We start from the raw sequence: 17,718 nt of genomic DNA on the forward strand, positions 1-17,718 counted from the left end.
CCCACTTGATAAATCAGTCAACGGCTGAATGAAACATTCAATCGTTATTGAAATCTGTATCTTGTGCATTCACCTTTTTGACTCTTCCAGCAACATTACACCATAAATCCTGCGCCCACAGAGAAAAAAGAAGCACATTTGTACGTTGAACAAGTTGTCATGGCAGTTACATTGGCTCGCACATGAACAAGCTCCTCATCCCCAACAATGAGCAGTTAGTCATTATTACATTACATGTCATTTAGCTGACACTTTCATCCAAAGCGACTTACAATTGCTATTTATGCCAGAGGTCACATACCTCTGGAGCAACTAGGGGTTAAGTGTCTTGCTCAGGGACACATTGGTTGATGTATCGCAGTGGGAACTGAACCCCAATCTCCTGCACCATAGGCATGTGTCATATCCACTGCGCCATCACCACCCATCCCTGTATCTGATCAGTTTGTCACTCTCTCCGCCTCTTGTCTCATCTGCTGGCTCATTCTGATGAATAGAAACCTGACACCTTCAGAACAAAGGCATGGAGATATGATGAGATGAGATATGAGACAGATGGGGATGGGGGGTCCACAGTGTGTAGCCCGAGGGTGGGTAATTGTCGCAGCAGGTTGATAACTACCTAAGTTTCACACAGATGCTAATTTAGGTATCCTGTTAGCTTACTGCAGCGTTTAATGGTAGGGAAAACCTTGTGTGTGTGTGTGTATGTGGAGTTCCTTAAAGCAACACTATGTAACCAATGAGACAACCTGTAGGGGGACCAACAATATAACATACATACTAATTCAAGACTGAGTGACAGAGGAACATCATGAGGTACAGGAAGTGAGCGCAGAAGACCTTTTAAAATCTCTGTTAGAAATATAGAGCTATTACAGGGTTTTACATGGTAAATGACTGAGGGTAAACAAAAACTTTTTTTTAGAATTGGTATTCCACTATATTATAGCAATCACCATGTGTTATTTTTGCTGTAATACATCTTGTTTACAAATTTGAGATAATATATTAATATTCACTAGTAACTCAGGGGTTATTGTTCAGAGATGTGTGCTCAGGAAAATCTTGTTTAATCTGTCTGGAGGCTGCAAGGTTATTGTTAAATGAAAACTTTATACATAATGTTATGTTTAAAGGTTATGATACAGTGTATTGCTTGTGCAGAGGCAACCCACCACACCTCATTATTTTCAATTATCTCCACCCTCTTAGTCTGTCTGTACTGATTCACATGCAAGGTGTCTTGCAAACCAACGTTTTGCTTTGGGAATTAAACATTAACATTTGCTGCATTCAAACTAGAGGCCTGTTCGAGTTGTGATGTGGTGAAGACAGGAAGGGCTAGATTATAGGAGAGAAAGAAATTGAGATTGACATGAATTTGTGACCAGGACAACATTACATAAGCCAGCTTTTTGTGTTTTGAGCTGGATTTAGATCTGAACAAAAAAAAACAAGTAACATTTGTGCCAAGTGTGACACAGATATTTTCATATCCAACCTGCATGACAAATAATAATAATTACATTTGGCTCACAAAGGATTTTACATCAGTGTTTTGTCTTTTCCTATTGTGTAAATCCCCTCAAAGTTGGCTGCATGCCCGGTGTGTGTTTTGACCGGGTGCAGTGTATTCAGGCTTTCAGGCTGACAGAGAGATGGTGTGATCAACCCTCAGTGCCGCCTGTCAGTGGTGACAGCCAATAACACCTCTGTGACCTCCCAAAACACAACAGAATAATGGGATAATAAGCTGGATAGACTTTTAGTGATATACACACACACATACACAGGCGTAATGTTGCTGTGTGAAAGCCTCATAATTTGTCATGTTGATGATGATTAAAGCTTACCATAAAACGTTGGTTATATGAAAACTACACGCTGGCTACAGTAAAAACAAAGCTGCTTTTCTTTAATCCTGAAAACTTAAATACTTTAAGTAACTTGCCAGTTGCAAAAACACTAATTCTGACAAAAAATCTTACGGTCTATTTGGTTTTGCAGCTTTTAATTTCACATGAGCTTGTTCAGCTTTGAAGGCGACCTTTGTGCCACCATGAATGAGAAGTCATCAAAGTGCTCAGAGAAATGTGACATCTTTGTTTCCTTGACAACTCATTCTGCTAATAAAGATCACTTGACATTGTTAAAAGCTTGAGGTGAGATTGTCAACTGCTGTTTCTAAGGACAAGAACAAACATTGAAACTCAACTGTATTCATGCGTTTGTTATTATTGCATTGTTACCTGTGTTTTGTGACATTTCTAGCCATTTTGAATGACATCAGTTTCATTCTTCTCTGCAGCCAGGAGCAGGGAGATGTTACCTGAAGTATCGATGCAAGTCCAGTAGAAAGGCCCTTCCAGACTGTGTTTCCTGCTGGGAGAGTCACAAAAGCAAAAGAACAGGTATGTTGCAACATACAGTAAATGTGTTGCTATAGTTATGATTTGCCTCTCTAGATCCTGTTAGAGCATTTAGAGCCTTTTGTTGTGATCATATCATTATGGTATCAAACACTTGAAAGGTGATGAGGTGAGGTCAAAAGGTGGTAGTTTCCTCCTTGTGAAAGAACAGCAGTTGTAGTCAGCTTGAATTCTTGTCAGGTACAATTTACTATACAACAAAAAGTATCAACTTAAACATAGAAACTTGTAGTTTTTCCAAAATAAATGCACTGCTTGTGTTTGTTAATTGTGCACTGAGCATGTTTACTATTACATTAGTCTTGCATTGCAAGACCTATATCCACAGCGCTGTGCCAGCGCTGGCGAATGGTCTGGCTGCACGAGTTAACGTTCTGGTATGTGGGAAAAAATGCTCTGGCTTGTTTATATTTCTTTAAACCAATCACGATCGTCTTGGGCGGTGCTAAGCCGCAACGGTGTCCTTGCAAAATAAATAGCGGGAGGGGAGGTGAATGCCTGACATCCGGCAGGTGAGAAACAACTAACATGATATTCTTTAAGTGTATTTATATCTTCTTGGAGCAACAGATTATTTTGCTTTTTTTTCAGGGAGGGTCACATATATTTTAAGGCGCTAAATAATCCACTAAATTGATTTAAATACCTTTATGTGTAAAATGTGTTGGTGTCATTGCACTCTCCTCTGTAGAAAACATCACCCAGCTTTACCTCTAATTTGGGTAAAACGAACCATGTTGAAAAATCCTGCAAATGCTGTCGAACACCTTGTCAAGTGTCAGGCAGTGTCACCTTGTCAGAGAACACATAGTATTATGGTGGTATAGAAGCAGAGAAGCAGGTACACACACACACACACACACACACACACACACACACACACACACACACACACACACACACACACACACACACACACACACACACACACACACACACACACACACACACACACACACACACACACACACACACACACACACACACACACACACACACACAAAGCTGGCTCCAACCATTCCAGTACATGTCTACCCATGGTGAGCCTCATTACTTTCTTTATTCTACACACACACACACACACACACACACACACACACACACACACACACACACACACACACACACACACACACACACACACACACACATCAAAACCCAGAAATAGGGTCACAACCCCCACCCTCTCTCAGTTGTTGGATTATTTAAGACTGCTCTTGTGCTCCTCGATCAATTGGAAGGACTTTTAAAAATGGATTCTTTGGTGAAATGATTTGTGAGCTGAGCAGTTTGTGTGGGTCTAAGTACGGACAAAGTTTAATTACGGCTAAAATTAATAATAATGCTCTTGTTAAGGTTTAATATGTCTATACACTATTCACATAATTCTAGTTTACCAGGTAAAAAAAAGAAGAGTTCTGTTTTTGTCAGCTCCAGAATGAGTGTAAGTAAAGTGAAACCAACTGCAACAGTAAGAACATTTTTTTTTTATTTTAAAGCTGCTGCATGAAACCCCTCGACCTCCCATCTTGCGTCAACTCTGAGTAGGTTATTCACAGCATGTCACAGAGATCACCTGTCAATCAAAAGGAGTACTATGACATGCTATTTGTGGAATTTTCAACTACTGCTCCAACCCAGCCTGAGCTCCCATAATAAAATTCACAATCACAGACCTTATACTCCTGGCTCAGTTCAGACCTCAGTGGACTGTTCCCTGTACTCCTCTTAGAGTTAAGAACAAAACTCAATAGACCCAAAACAACATTACTCATCATTTGTCAATATTAGACTGAGGAAACGAGTGTTCAGAGACAGGACTAATGATGTGGAGACAGTGTCAAGGATTCATCTAAGGACAGCATTTCTTTCACTTGTAGCAACATTGCATGCATCTGTCATGTTTGAATGTTGTGCACCTAGGAACTCATCTGTCGTGATCCTAATCTAGACATTATTTCAGATTTCAGATTTAAATTCATTACTCCCATTATAATGTGGTTTTGAAATAAAAACTCAATTCAATACATTTTACTAAGCACAAGATGAGTAGTGCTTCACTCAAGTTGAAGATATGCATTTATGCAGATATCAGATAGACCCTCAATCTTCCAAAAGCCTTATTGTTTACATGTCACAATATTCTGGTTTATTTTAGAATCACACAGCTTGCATACACTGGCTTCTTAAAATCACTATAAGGACTTGTTCAGGTTTCTGTGATGAGCATTAGATGTTTACATGTGCAAAACTTTAAACAGGACACTCTAAATCACCTGATAGCTCTAAAACTACATGTGAATGTGTAGTTCATCAGCATAAAAAGGACTTGTGTCTCAATATTTAAGCCACATAGCCTACACATTTACAGCTGTGGAGAGCTCCCCCCCTGCTATGGCTGCCAGAGGTTGAAGGCTCCGTTTGCACAGAGCATGCTTGCTTCCTTTCATCCGTGCCCCTCTTTTACAATTACAGTGTATTCTATATCTGGGAGATGCAAAGTCTCAACCATTCACAGTTGCTGTTGGATGTTAAGCAGGTCTGCTGGGAAATTCATATTTCTCAAGAGCATTTTGGCATTAGAACCACTGATGGAAACCACATCCCAACTTTGTCATCATGTCACCCACTCTGCAACGTGACATCATGACCTCGTGTAAACATACAAACCACTTTCTAAAGCCAAGTGGTGTGTTATCTATACTCATTTTGAGCTATCCGCATGTATGTCTACGCCGTATTGACAATGAGGACATATGTCATGGTAGCTTGCTGTCACGTGACAATTTGGGAGGTGTCTGAGCCCGCCCCCATTTTGGGATCCTACGCTATCGGTTGCAAGGGGCAACAGTGTAAGAGCAACACAGAGAAGGAGCAGGAAAGATGGCTCGAGGAATTAGCATCACGGCGAACGGTTGGGTTTAGGAAACGTGACACGCGGGTTGGGTTTAGGAAAAGAAGAACCGGGTGGGCTCAGGAAAAGAACAAAATGACGGTTGAGTTTAGGAAACGTCACACGCGGGACACGATCCCCGGTCTCCTGGATGAAAGTCCTGTGTTTGACACATCCACCACACCGACCAACCTCCATACGCAGATTTTCGCCTTTGATACTACTCGATAAGGCATAAATTAACACGCAATCGCAAGGTAATTTAAGTCAATGGAGGCCAAACGGCATTGATAAACATGCTAAAAAGCGAGCATGCGTCTTGATAACACGCCCAAAATGGCATACGAATTGGCATGTCATACATATGTCAGTTCATGAGATCAGTCTGCACTCTGGCACTCTTTGGCAGCTGTGTGGTGTCATATGGAGTACGGACAATCCTGTGCTGACCCCTTACACCACAACAGCTGGCTGATGTTCTGACAAATTTCCACTGGGGACTTGAACACGCTATTAAGCATGTGTTAATCACATCCCCATATGGTATTTTAACAGTTAAATGGTCCATCAGTTGTGGAAGGAATTAGTGCTCACTGTATATTTTTGGAATAATGATTCTGTGCAGTTTATTACTGTATGGACACCTAGCTCAAATGAATGCAGTCTAATGCAACAGTACTGTAATACATCCTACCATCATGAAGTTTATTATGTTAAGTCGTTGACTCAACTTAAAAAAACAACAAAAAAAAACACTATATCTAGCTCTTTTGTTGCAATGCCTTTGCAGTGCACCACTGTTAGCATTGCTGCAACTCTCATGTGATTCCACAGACACATCCTAAAAGAATGACTGACAAGGTGAGCATAATCATTGCCAAGGTTGGGTGATTCCGCCAGGCTATATCTGATAAATTAAATGAGATGGAGAAATGATGGGGCGCCAGCCCAGCAATGCAGCAAAGATCCGCTCTCTCTATTAGCCTCTCTCTCTTTCTCTCTCTCTCTCTGCCTGTCTGTCTCTTTCTTTTTAGAGCCCAGTCTAGTCACCATCGTGACAGGTGAGCAGAAGGAAAAGCAGAAGGTAGACACGTATAGAAATTTGTGTGCTTCTTTTAGGAAACATACTCAAGAGGGAAATGGACATATATTGTTTCCTCCCACTCTTTTGTCGTCGTGTTTACTTTACTTTCTCTATTTCTTCTTCACTGACTCAAACACAAGCATGTAAGGCCCCCTCACACACACCTTCATCTGTGAACACTTTTTTTTGCCATTTATGATTTACTGGAAAAACCACTGACGAGTTTTTCAAACGGAACAGCTCACTGCAATTTCTGTATTTTTTGCTTCTAATTATACTAGTATGAGAGATAAAAATAGCACAACCATATGTTAATGAGTCTAGTCATTGTACATTGTATTGTCTGCACTCCAAGTGACTCAGCATTGCAGGTGCTAATTTATATACCACCAAAGTCAGGAACAACATCTTATTCCACTACTGCACAGTCAGAGCATTAGAGTGCTTCCTTGAGTACACACACACAGATTACATGCTGATCAGTCGTCTCTCTACCCATCTAAAAAAACACCAAATTCATCAGTGACCAATTACTGGTGACCATAAGTGACTTCTGAACTTGACATCACAGCTGTCTTTATCTCATGCAGTGAAGTGAAGGCTTTGGGAGATTGTATGGATGTCTCACAGTTACATTACTCAATCATCCGTCCTTGTGCAGTTTCAGTGAGTAAAATGAGTCATCACTAATAAAAAGTTACTTAAATTGTATTCACATTCACTGAACCGACTCTGTTTAATAGCTTACAGTCATCATTATGTTGAGTCAGTGGGGAGAATGAGATGTTTGATGAATTAATTTGTTTTTGTTCTTTTTGTCTATATTTATGTCCTCTGTTTTGAACAATTTGTGATGAACTTGTTTTGCTTCTTTGAGTTAAAATGACAAAGTACAGAAAGCTTAAATGCAATAAGAAAATAAATCCTTATTGTACATGAATCAGAATCAGAAAAGGATGTATTGCCAAGTAAGTAACACTTACAAGGAATTTTCCTTGGTGGATTGTGCATACATAAACCTTAAAAGGAAATAACTAATTAAGATTAGGATTAAGGCATACTTTATTGATCCTGCAAGGGGAAATTACATTTACATGAATAAATACAAAAACAAATATGTACAATATACGGTAACTGTTTAACAATAAGAAAAAGGGTTTAGTGCAGGATGTGAAAAAATGTCGAGGAATGTGCAAATGATGAAGATAGTATGTGCAATGGACAGTGGACGTCCCTCTGGGTCTTGAGGCAGTGTATGAAGTGTAGTGCATGCTTTAGGCCTGTGGAAGGCAGGGCATTGGTGACGATGCATTTTCAGTTTTAGTTTCACTTTGTATTGCATATCAGAAGGGGAAATGGTGAATGTCTTAATCTAATTAAATATTAAAACATACCCTCTAACTAACAACCAGCAAATATCTGCAGGCTGTCACGAAATGAGCTCAGACAGTACTGGTTTTGTGCACCTGAACAGCAGAACACACTGAGACCAGCAGTGTGTGCTGCTGTTTGAGCATTCAGTGTTCATGAGACAATACTGAGCTCAGTCAGCACAGTACATCTAAGTGTGGATGGAGGGGAGAAAAAAACTACAGAACTCAAGGGTAAACAGCTGCTCAATACAGGAACACACAATTAAAGTGCCCATATTATGAAAAAAACACTTTTTCTGGGATTTGAGGTGTTCTTTTGTGTCTCTGGTGCTTCCACACACATACAAACTTTGAAAAAAATCCATCCATGCTGTTTTGAATGAGATACAGGTTTCTGAATGTGTCCTGCCTTCAGTCTCCTAGTGAGCTGTTCAAAATCGGCCTCGGACTGTGACGTCACAGTCCGAAATGAGCTGGCTAACCACAACCGTTAGCTCGTAGCGTTAGCGTTAGCCGGCTAATGCTAGCGCTAGCCGGCTAATGCTAACGCTAGCATGCAACGTCGTTCTCAATAGCAAAGCACTGCTACAACACACACAAGTTCACCATAATCTACAAAAGAACTACTTACATGTGCGTCCTCATTTAAAAGTCTCCCAGCTAATCCTGCCTTGTAACTGACCAAAGTTGGAGAAACAGCCTTTCTTTTACTGTCTCTAGAGTTAGCTAGCTGACATGCTCTACATCTGAGCTACTGCGCATGTGCGAGTGCAATCAAAGATAGTACAGAAGAAGAAGAAGAAAAGAGGTCTCACTCTGTAGCTAAACAGAAACCAGGTGAAAAGAGGATCTGCAGCAGTGAGAGAGAGCTGTGCAGTACAACAACAATATGGTGTTTTTTGAAAATTAAACCATGTAAACCTATTCTGGTAAAACCTTAAAATACAGTTATGAACCTGAAAATGAGCATAATATGGGCGCTTTAAAACAGAATGTTTTTATTCAGTGCCAGACAAAGTCATCTTTATTGTAATGTTTTTACAGACAACTTAATTGATTTAGCTGTAAACCACTATAATACATGACTCCAGGATAAATTGTACGCTAGAAGGGAGTTACTATTGTCCTCTTCATTTCAAGTACATGGCCTTATTGTTGAATAAAATGGGGTGAAACCAAATGTGATCCGCTATCATTATCTTTAATGGCATTAAGCACCATTGTCGGTGGTGCTTAACCATCGGAAGGTTTGAATTCACTACTACTCGAGTTATGCCAGTAGTATTAAACAACTCTGTCGCAGCACAGCATATTTGAGTATGTTTAGGATGTCACTGAGGAAAAACATATACAGTATCAAGATGTGTTTCAGTATAAATCAGGCTTCACACACACCACAGCATCATTGTCTGCCCCCTCTCAGTTTGCTCAACTGGAAAACCTACCATTATTATGAGAAGAAGCACTGTGAATGTCCAGACCAACCTGAAGGTTTTAGGCACAAGATTAAAAATGATTGGATATAAACTTTAAGATGATCAGGTTGAGGATAATATTTTTTTGTTATGGTTAAAGGTGGTTTGGGTTTGGTGTAGTTATGGTTCTGATATGAATTTTAGAGGGACGTCCATAAGAAAGCAAAAAATATCATGAAAAATCTTCAATCTGGAAAAAACTAGAATTTAAGAAGAGGCTAGAACAAGTTCAAGCGGATGAGATAAATCAAGATAAAGCAGGTACCCAAAAACATCACCAGTATTTTCTGTATAAAAGATCCCAGATTGATTCATTATTAACTGTTTGTCATCCGAGGGTGGGCTTTCTTTCAAACTGATTATGATGGCCAGTGCTGTGAGGATGCTTCATAGCTAAGTCCACAACTTTGATAAACTTATGTCTTTAGGGATTATAAACATTACTTTCTTTCGCAGTAGGGGGGTTAAGCCTCTTACAGATTTTACGCAAATGTCCTACTTTCCTTAAGAACTGAGACAAATCTCTGATACATTTGGCCCAGTCATTCCATTGTTTTTACACTATTTCAATTCAAAGCCTGACATCTTAGCATGTAATAGATACAATCTTTGCCAATATAGAAAAATGTTAGCCAGCAGTTGAGAAAAGCACAGAGGTACCAGTGTCTTTAAAAGGAGCAATCACTGCCTTACGTAACACTGGCAAGTCTGCTGTATTGCCTCCAAGGGAGTTCACAGTTCTTCTCTTTCTCTGTGCGTGAGCAACAACAAACACACGCACAGCTATTCTATGCAGATAAAAATGATTTATATGGAAAGATTCAGGTCTCCTTTCTGTCATTGGATACATTTATGTGATTTGTGAAGGTTTTACAGCCAGCAGCAAGCAGATGATATGCCTACATGTACATAATGCTTCTGACCTCACATCAGTAATGTGTTCACTTCATGAAAATTCAAGTAGGCCACTTACCACCAGAAAGTGTGACCTTGAGGCCACTTGCCTGAAAGGCCCCGAGATGTTGCTACACTTTATTTGCATTTTCTTTCTTCTGGAGATAAATGCAACCCACAAAATGCTGAAGGAAATGTTGACCACTGGTTAAAGTTGTGATGCAAGTGTCTCAATCAGAAACTTGTAGGAAACAGTTACAACTAAAAAAATTAAGTTGGTATTTGGTATGAATTTGAGTTGAAGAATAATTAAAGGACAATTCCAGCGCAAAATGAGCATAGGGGTTAATAACAGATGTGTACCCACTCGATCGTTCTCTGGGACATGTTTTCATGCTAATTGAATGTGTTTGTAGCTTGAAAGAAGCTAGCACGGACCGCTGATTAGCTTACAACGCTAGTATTCGGGGCACAGGGAAAGTAAAACCAGATCGCTATTTTGTACCACTAAAAAGGCTCAGAATATCACCAAACTTCAACGGTAGCATAATGAGGGTCGCTACATGTTAACCGAAGCATTGAGAACTTTGTAAGTGTACAGACAGTTTATTGAAAAGATATAAAGACTATCGCGTTCATGTTTACATGCGGCCGCCATCTAGAAAACAAGTCATGACTTACAGTTGGTGATGCAAACTAAAATCATAAGCAATTTGCTCAATTTATCTGAAATAATTGCACCGATGTAAAACATAACTTGTCTATTGTAGCTACTTACTCAGTGGATAACTGTCCATCTGGTCCCTGCGGTCTGGGTCGCTGTCTCCAATTTATTTTCGGGACATGGAAAAAAGTTTCAAGTACAGCCCTGTTTATCAGAGAGGGGAAATCTTCAGACTGTACAAAACACAGCGTCTCTTGGGTGTCGCGAAGCAACAGGTCCCACTCTGTGCAACGCAGACACTCCTGTTTGGTGGCCATAGCTTCACAATGTCCGCAGGTACACCACCAGTTTCCCGAAGTACGAGGCTGTGTTGAGGCATTGACTACCGGTAGCTCTCTCTCACTCTCGTAGCCCTTTCACGGAGCTCCCGCAGCTCTTTGTTCAATAAAATGTCTGTACACTTACACTGTTCTCAATGCTTTACATTTAGGGACCCTCATTATGCTACCGTTGAAGTTTGGTGATATTTTGAGCCTTTTTAGTGGTATAAATAGCGAACTGTTTTTACTTTCCCTGTGCCCCGAATACTAGAGTTGTAAGCTAATCAGCGGTCCGTGCTAGCTTCTTTCAAGCTACAAACACATTCGATTAGCATGAAAACATGTCTCAGTCAGAAATCGAATGGGTACACATCTGTTAATAACCCCTAGGTTCGTTTTGCGCCAGAATTGTCCCGTCTTCCCTTCAACCTTGAAAAAAACACTTATTTTTTCAACTTTTTTGACGCTTTTTTTCACTTTTTGCTTTTTCCAACGTTTTAAATTGTAAAATTTTTCTTCTACACATTTTCAGCGCTTATTTCTACGTCCCATATTTTCTGATATAAAACAAAAATTTAAAACGGGTCAATTTGACCCAAAGTCAACACAAGGGTTAAGCCTAACATGGGCGTGGACCCCACTGTTTGAGCTTCAGGTTGATGGAAAAGTTCAAACTGAATTCAAATACAATCAGGCTGTAGTTTTCTACATTACGGCATCAAATACTCATCCATGAAGACTTCTCTGTCACATTACTGTCACTCTGTGCAACTCCTCAGTCGGTGCTCTGACAGCATCCTGTATTCTTTTTACGAATCATCTCGGTAATTAGTCTCACTGTGGGATTGTTAAAGGTCCCATGGCATGAAAATTTCACTTTTTTAACATTAATATGAGTTCCCCCAGCCTGCCTATGGTCCTCCACTGACTAGAAATGGCGACAAGTGTAAACCAAGCTCAAAGGCAGAGCAGGATACCCATCCTGCTCTGCCTTTGAGAAAATGAAAGCTTAGATGGGCCGATCTGGAATCTCCTTGTGGGACTGGCTCTAGTGGCTGTAATTCTGCACCAAGGCTGAATTTCAGGAAAGAGACTTCAGATACAGTATTAGGGGACCACTAAGGCCTTCATAAAAGCATCCAAAAAGCAGCATGTCATAGGACCTTTAAGACACAGATCTAAAAGAAATGTGAAGGAAATGAAGAGTTAGTTTTCTCTTGTAGAGGGTGATTAGCTGGCATGTGGCTGCAACATAAAAACAGCCTTGTAAATGATTATTTTTATGAAAATAAAAGAAACAATAATTCAGATCCAGCTTATGAGTTACTGTACGTACACACCGCCACCGACTTGAGCTTCTAAAGTACCGGAAGTAATTCATTTTCAATGGAAGCTGGCTTATCTCAGCTGCAAAGAGCAGCAAATCTGTTGGCGTTTTGAGCGTTTTGAGCGACCAGAGCGTCAATCAGAAAGTTGAAAGTAGGTCAACCTTATGGTAACGAGCTATGACGCGGTTCAGCGGCAAGCAGCGGCAAACACCAGCAACCAATCGGAATATAGATGTCTTTGGCGCTGGCTGATTCCGGAGAAACATACGATGTAAACTTTCGTTCTTACCAAAACATTAGTTCCGAGAAAATGGAGGAAAAGCTCATAATCGCCGTTGCTGGGTTCCCTATCATTTATGTTATGACGCTGTTTGCGTATAGGGACCAGTTAACATTACCTGCCGGTCACATCGTCTCTAAACCGTCCGCTCACAGTGAAGTCCTGCACGGATCAACAGCTAGCAACTGCTCGCTCTGCCTGCATTCTGCTGCTGTTCAGCAGCTAACAAGCGAGTTAACTGCTAACAGACACCACTGCGGCCAATAAACAATAAAAATTCTGTCATTATATATGTAATTTATAAAAGATTTCTAGTATCAATGTATTGGCCATGCAGTGGCTGCTTGTGCTTTTTCTTCAGTCGTATGTTGAGAATGATCGAACATTGAATGCTTCCACGTCAGAGCGGCCAAAGCGTCAAAAAGCTTCCCCGTACTTTTTGACAAGCGCCCTTGACAGGGCGGCCAGAACTTCTTTGCAGCTCAAGTTGGCGGCGGTGTGTACGTACATTTGGTGTGTAGGTTCTTCACTTTTAGTTTAACATTGTGGAAAGCACAACTTTGATAAAAACATTGCCACACAGCGTCTTGTTTACTGCTGGTATATTGATTAATTTATGCATCTGGAATGTTACCCGCTGCAGAAGCGCTAAATGATATACCAGCAGCGAGCGAGAAAGTCTGCAGGAGTTTTCTTTATTTTCTTTTGAAATTAAAAAGGTTATCATGTAATTTCACTGGCCACAAATGTTGCCCTTGTCTTCATGACATGCATGTAGAGTATTGTTCGGTGCATCAGTGACAGTAGTGAGAGGAGGGACAGGTTGAGGTAGATTTGAATGGAACAAGACAGCTTTGAAATATGTAACTAAGATGTACTGTATTAGTCATACAACTACATCAACAACTAACAAAAACTGCTCTGTCAACACGAGATGCAGCACAAGGGAGAGCAGAGCACACTGACTCGTAAATTTAAATGCATCTAATGGATCACTGCATGATTTATGCACTCTGCTTAAGTCATTACCACATTTTGAGTTTTAGTAGGACAAGAGTGGACACACACGTGCATCTAATTCTGCACATTCTATATACAGTACATTATAGTTTTGAAAAAAATATTTGAATGTGTATATTTACATGCAGGTTTGATTTTGTGCACATTCAAATGTTACAGTTTACTTCTCCACTTTTGGTAAAGGAATTGTTAGGCATTGTATAAACACTCACAACCATTTTCTTTATTCTTATCTAAATCTCTCTGTCTCTCAGCACTTTTGTTTTATTTAAATGCATCTTTTTGCTTTGTTCCCGGGCCTCGCTGTGGTGAATGATTTGCATAAATCTGCAAGCTGCATTTGCATGATTCTTTTTTATTTTGAATAGCAAACATTTGTTGAAACTATGTATTGTTCAAAGTACCTTGTCATGAAAAATAAAAGTCTTGTTTTTTGATTGAAGAGGTAGAGGAGTAAGACCCCAGTCTGATAAACAAACATCAAATGAAATGTGGCAGGTTCAGATGGGCTGAGATGTGAGATTGTTATGTGACGTTTGAGAGCTCTGAGAAAACTAGAAGACTATTCCTCTCTAACCTGCCGGTCCCAGTGGTTGACCGCTGAGTCATGCTCCCTCTCCACACAAACAACAGCAAACATCCATCCATCTATTTTCTATACCTGCTTATCCTGTGCAGGGTCACAGAGGGCTGGAGCATATCCCAGCATACACTGGGCAAGAGGCGAGTTTCAACCTTGGCAGGCTGACAGTCTATCACAAGACTAACACCCATTCACACCCATTGTTGGGGTCACTTATTATTATGAATCATATTCTTTATTTTCTTATTATTTATCTAAAACAGTTTATTAATGCTAATAAATGTATGTTTCATAATGACATTGAAAATTTGCCACCTTTAATGTGGATGTCCAATCAGCACTGATGCTATCTGTAGTATATTGAAGAAATGCATTTCCCAGTTTGTGCTATATTGACTAGCGAGTTCTCCCGCTCCGGTCGTGTCTCCCTCGCTCTCAACCTCTTCTCTTTGCGCGCTCAACTCTAGACACGCTCGCTCAGATTTTCACAGCGTTACAAGTGTGCCACAAAACCAACCAATCGCAGAATCAAAAGGTCAATTCTAATATATCAGCTAAAACAGCTCAACACATATGACAACATATAGCAAAGTAATCAATGGTAGAAATAGCTAAAAGTGGCCAAGTGACTTAGCTAACAGTTGAAATGATTAGCTAAAAGTAATGGATGACTTTTGAAACATTAACCACACTTCAAGTAAAAGGCCTAGCTAGTAGAATTTCTGACCAAACCAACCTAAATGTTTACAGTTCAATTGCATGAAAATGTAAGAATATTCACTTTAATATGATAAATAGTGTGAACACATTGGCAGTTGATAGGATGGGGTATGTGAGTTTATATGTCAGGGTTGTGGGGGAACCTCAGACCAGAAAAGTTGGAAAGCACTGATCTACAGTATTTTATATTATTGACCGACCGGTCAGCAGCCACTACCAGCATAGCCACCAGCAGCCACTACCAGCAGTCGCCACCAGAAGCCACCAGCAGTTGCCACCAGCAGCCACTACCAGCAGCCACCAGCGGTCGCCACCAGCAGCCACTACCAGCAGCCACCAGCAGTCGCCACCAGCAGCCACTACCAGCAGTCGCCACCAGCAGCCACTACCGCCACCAGCAGCCACTACCAGCAGTCTGAGCGAGCGTGTCTAGAGTTGAACGTGCAGAGAGAAAAGGTTGAGCGCGAGGGAGACATGATTGGAGCTCAGCAACATCTACCTGCGAGCAGAGAAAGACATGCAAATACATTTATTGTGCACGAAATAGGTTTTTGTTTACTCAGACTAAATTATTTTTTGCGAGTGTAAATTTCTGTTCAAAATGCAATGTAATGTGCTTGCAAAATATAGTTCTCTGTGCTCAAAACATACAATTACTCGCTCAGGAATGTGACACATATATATATAGGGCTGGACATCGTTCAAAATCTTTCGATCCGGTGCCAATTTCCATACCTCAGTTTCGATGTTCCTAACGATACTTTTTTCGATACCATATGTTTTAAAACCCATTTCACCATCAGCAAAAATACATTAAAGTGATGGTTCGGAGTAATTTACCCTAGGGTCCTTTGCACCATGACCTCGAGCCAAACACCCCCCCAGAAGCTTTTTTCACCTGGGTCTAACATTGGGCGAGTTAGCGTAGAGTAGCGTTAGCCGCTGAATAGCTTAGCGCAGGGGCTAACGATGATACCAAAGGTCTACACTAGTACAAATAGGTTATGCACTCATAAAACGATGGATTGGAAAGTTTGTAAGTAAACCAGAAGTTTATGAACACTTGCCTGCTCTCTTCTGCTCTCTGTTGCTGCTGCTGCTGCTACCTGCAGTTAGACTCACAGCAGCAACAACAGCAGAGAGCAGAAGCCAGCAGGCAAGTGTTATTTACATAAACTTCTGGTGTACTTACAAACTTTCCAATCCATCGTTTTATGAGTGCATAACCTATATATACTAGTGTAGACCTTTGGTATCATTTCGGGCATTAATAGTGGGGTCATTTAAGAGATACAAACGTGGGTCCTTTTGCCCCGCGCTAAGCTATTCAGCGGCTAACGCTACTCTACGCTACTCTACGCTAACTCGCCCAATGTTAGACCCAGGTGAAAAAAGCTTCTGGGGGGGTGTTTGGCTCGAGGTCATGGTGCAAAGGACCCTAGGGTGAATTACTCCGAACCATCACTTTACAGTTTTTTTCGATTGCTAAACGACAGTGGGCACAACTGGAGTCACATGTGCAAAACTCTAACTACAGTCTGCACTACCTACAGTCACCTGAGCTAAACAGTTCACATCACCTGCAAAACTCATTCACAGCAACACAACTCTTAACACACGTCTCAAACAGTATGCACAGGCCTCACTGAGATAACACACACTGTCACTCAGAACACACTGAGGGTAAAAACACTAGCATCAAACACCAATACAGAAATTACAAACTTTCTCATCTTTACAGTTTGAACAATTTGAGTGACTTGACACTACTCAACAGTTTATTTAAGGAAAAAATATAGATTGTATAGCATACCAATTTTACATAAGGTAAACAAGAAGGAATGAAAATCAGCAGTTTTCCTTCACAATCAAGTATTTTGTCTCTAGTAATTTATGGAATTACTGGGGAAAAAACTAAAGGTACATAACAGTACCAACGAATAGTGTGACTAATCCTGCCTCTCTCCAGCATCATGTGGCAAGTTCTCTTCATCACATTGGATGTCTGCATCATCTCTAAATACAAATGAATGTGGTGTTTCTATTGCTTTCACCTCCATTACTTTCTGAAAAACAGTAAGAATGCAGTTTTACTATTGTAAAGATATTGTGTTTTTCACTTTTTTTTATAGCTGTGTATATAACCTCAGACATCTTACCTGGACATATTGGTATCTTTGCTCTTTTACCTGTTTCTTCCCAAACGGTACAGTGTAGAATTGTTTCATTCTTATTTGGTGTTTGTATACAAAAAAAGACTTTCTGAGCTTTCGCTGTATAAATACCATATATGTTCACTAACTAGTCTAAAACAAGACACCTGCTTAGGCTTTCAGCTAAAATTGCAATCAGCAGTGTTTGATAGGCGCACCTGACGAAATCTATTCTGTTTTGAATGTGTGGTTTACAGTTTTGACAGCAGTGTGTTAGCATTTGAACAAAGTGCTGTAAATCTACAGTGTTTTGCACGTTGTGGTTAAAGTCATGGGATAAGTGTGTAGAGTTTTGAAAACTGTGTTCAAGCAATGAAAAATGAACTAGAGTTTGGTCCACATGAACTGCTGCTGTGCAGACTGTAGTTAGAGTTTTGCACATGTGACTCCAGTTGTGCCCACTGTCGTTTAGCAATCGAAAAAAACTGTAAACACAACG

This window comes from Perca fluviatilis, chromosome 9 (genome assembly GCF_010015445.1).
Source record: "Perca fluviatilis chromosome 9, GENO_Pfluv_1.0, whole genome shotgun sequence".
NCBI lineage: Eukaryota > Metazoa > Chordata > Actinopteri > Perciformes > Percidae > Perca > Perca fluviatilis.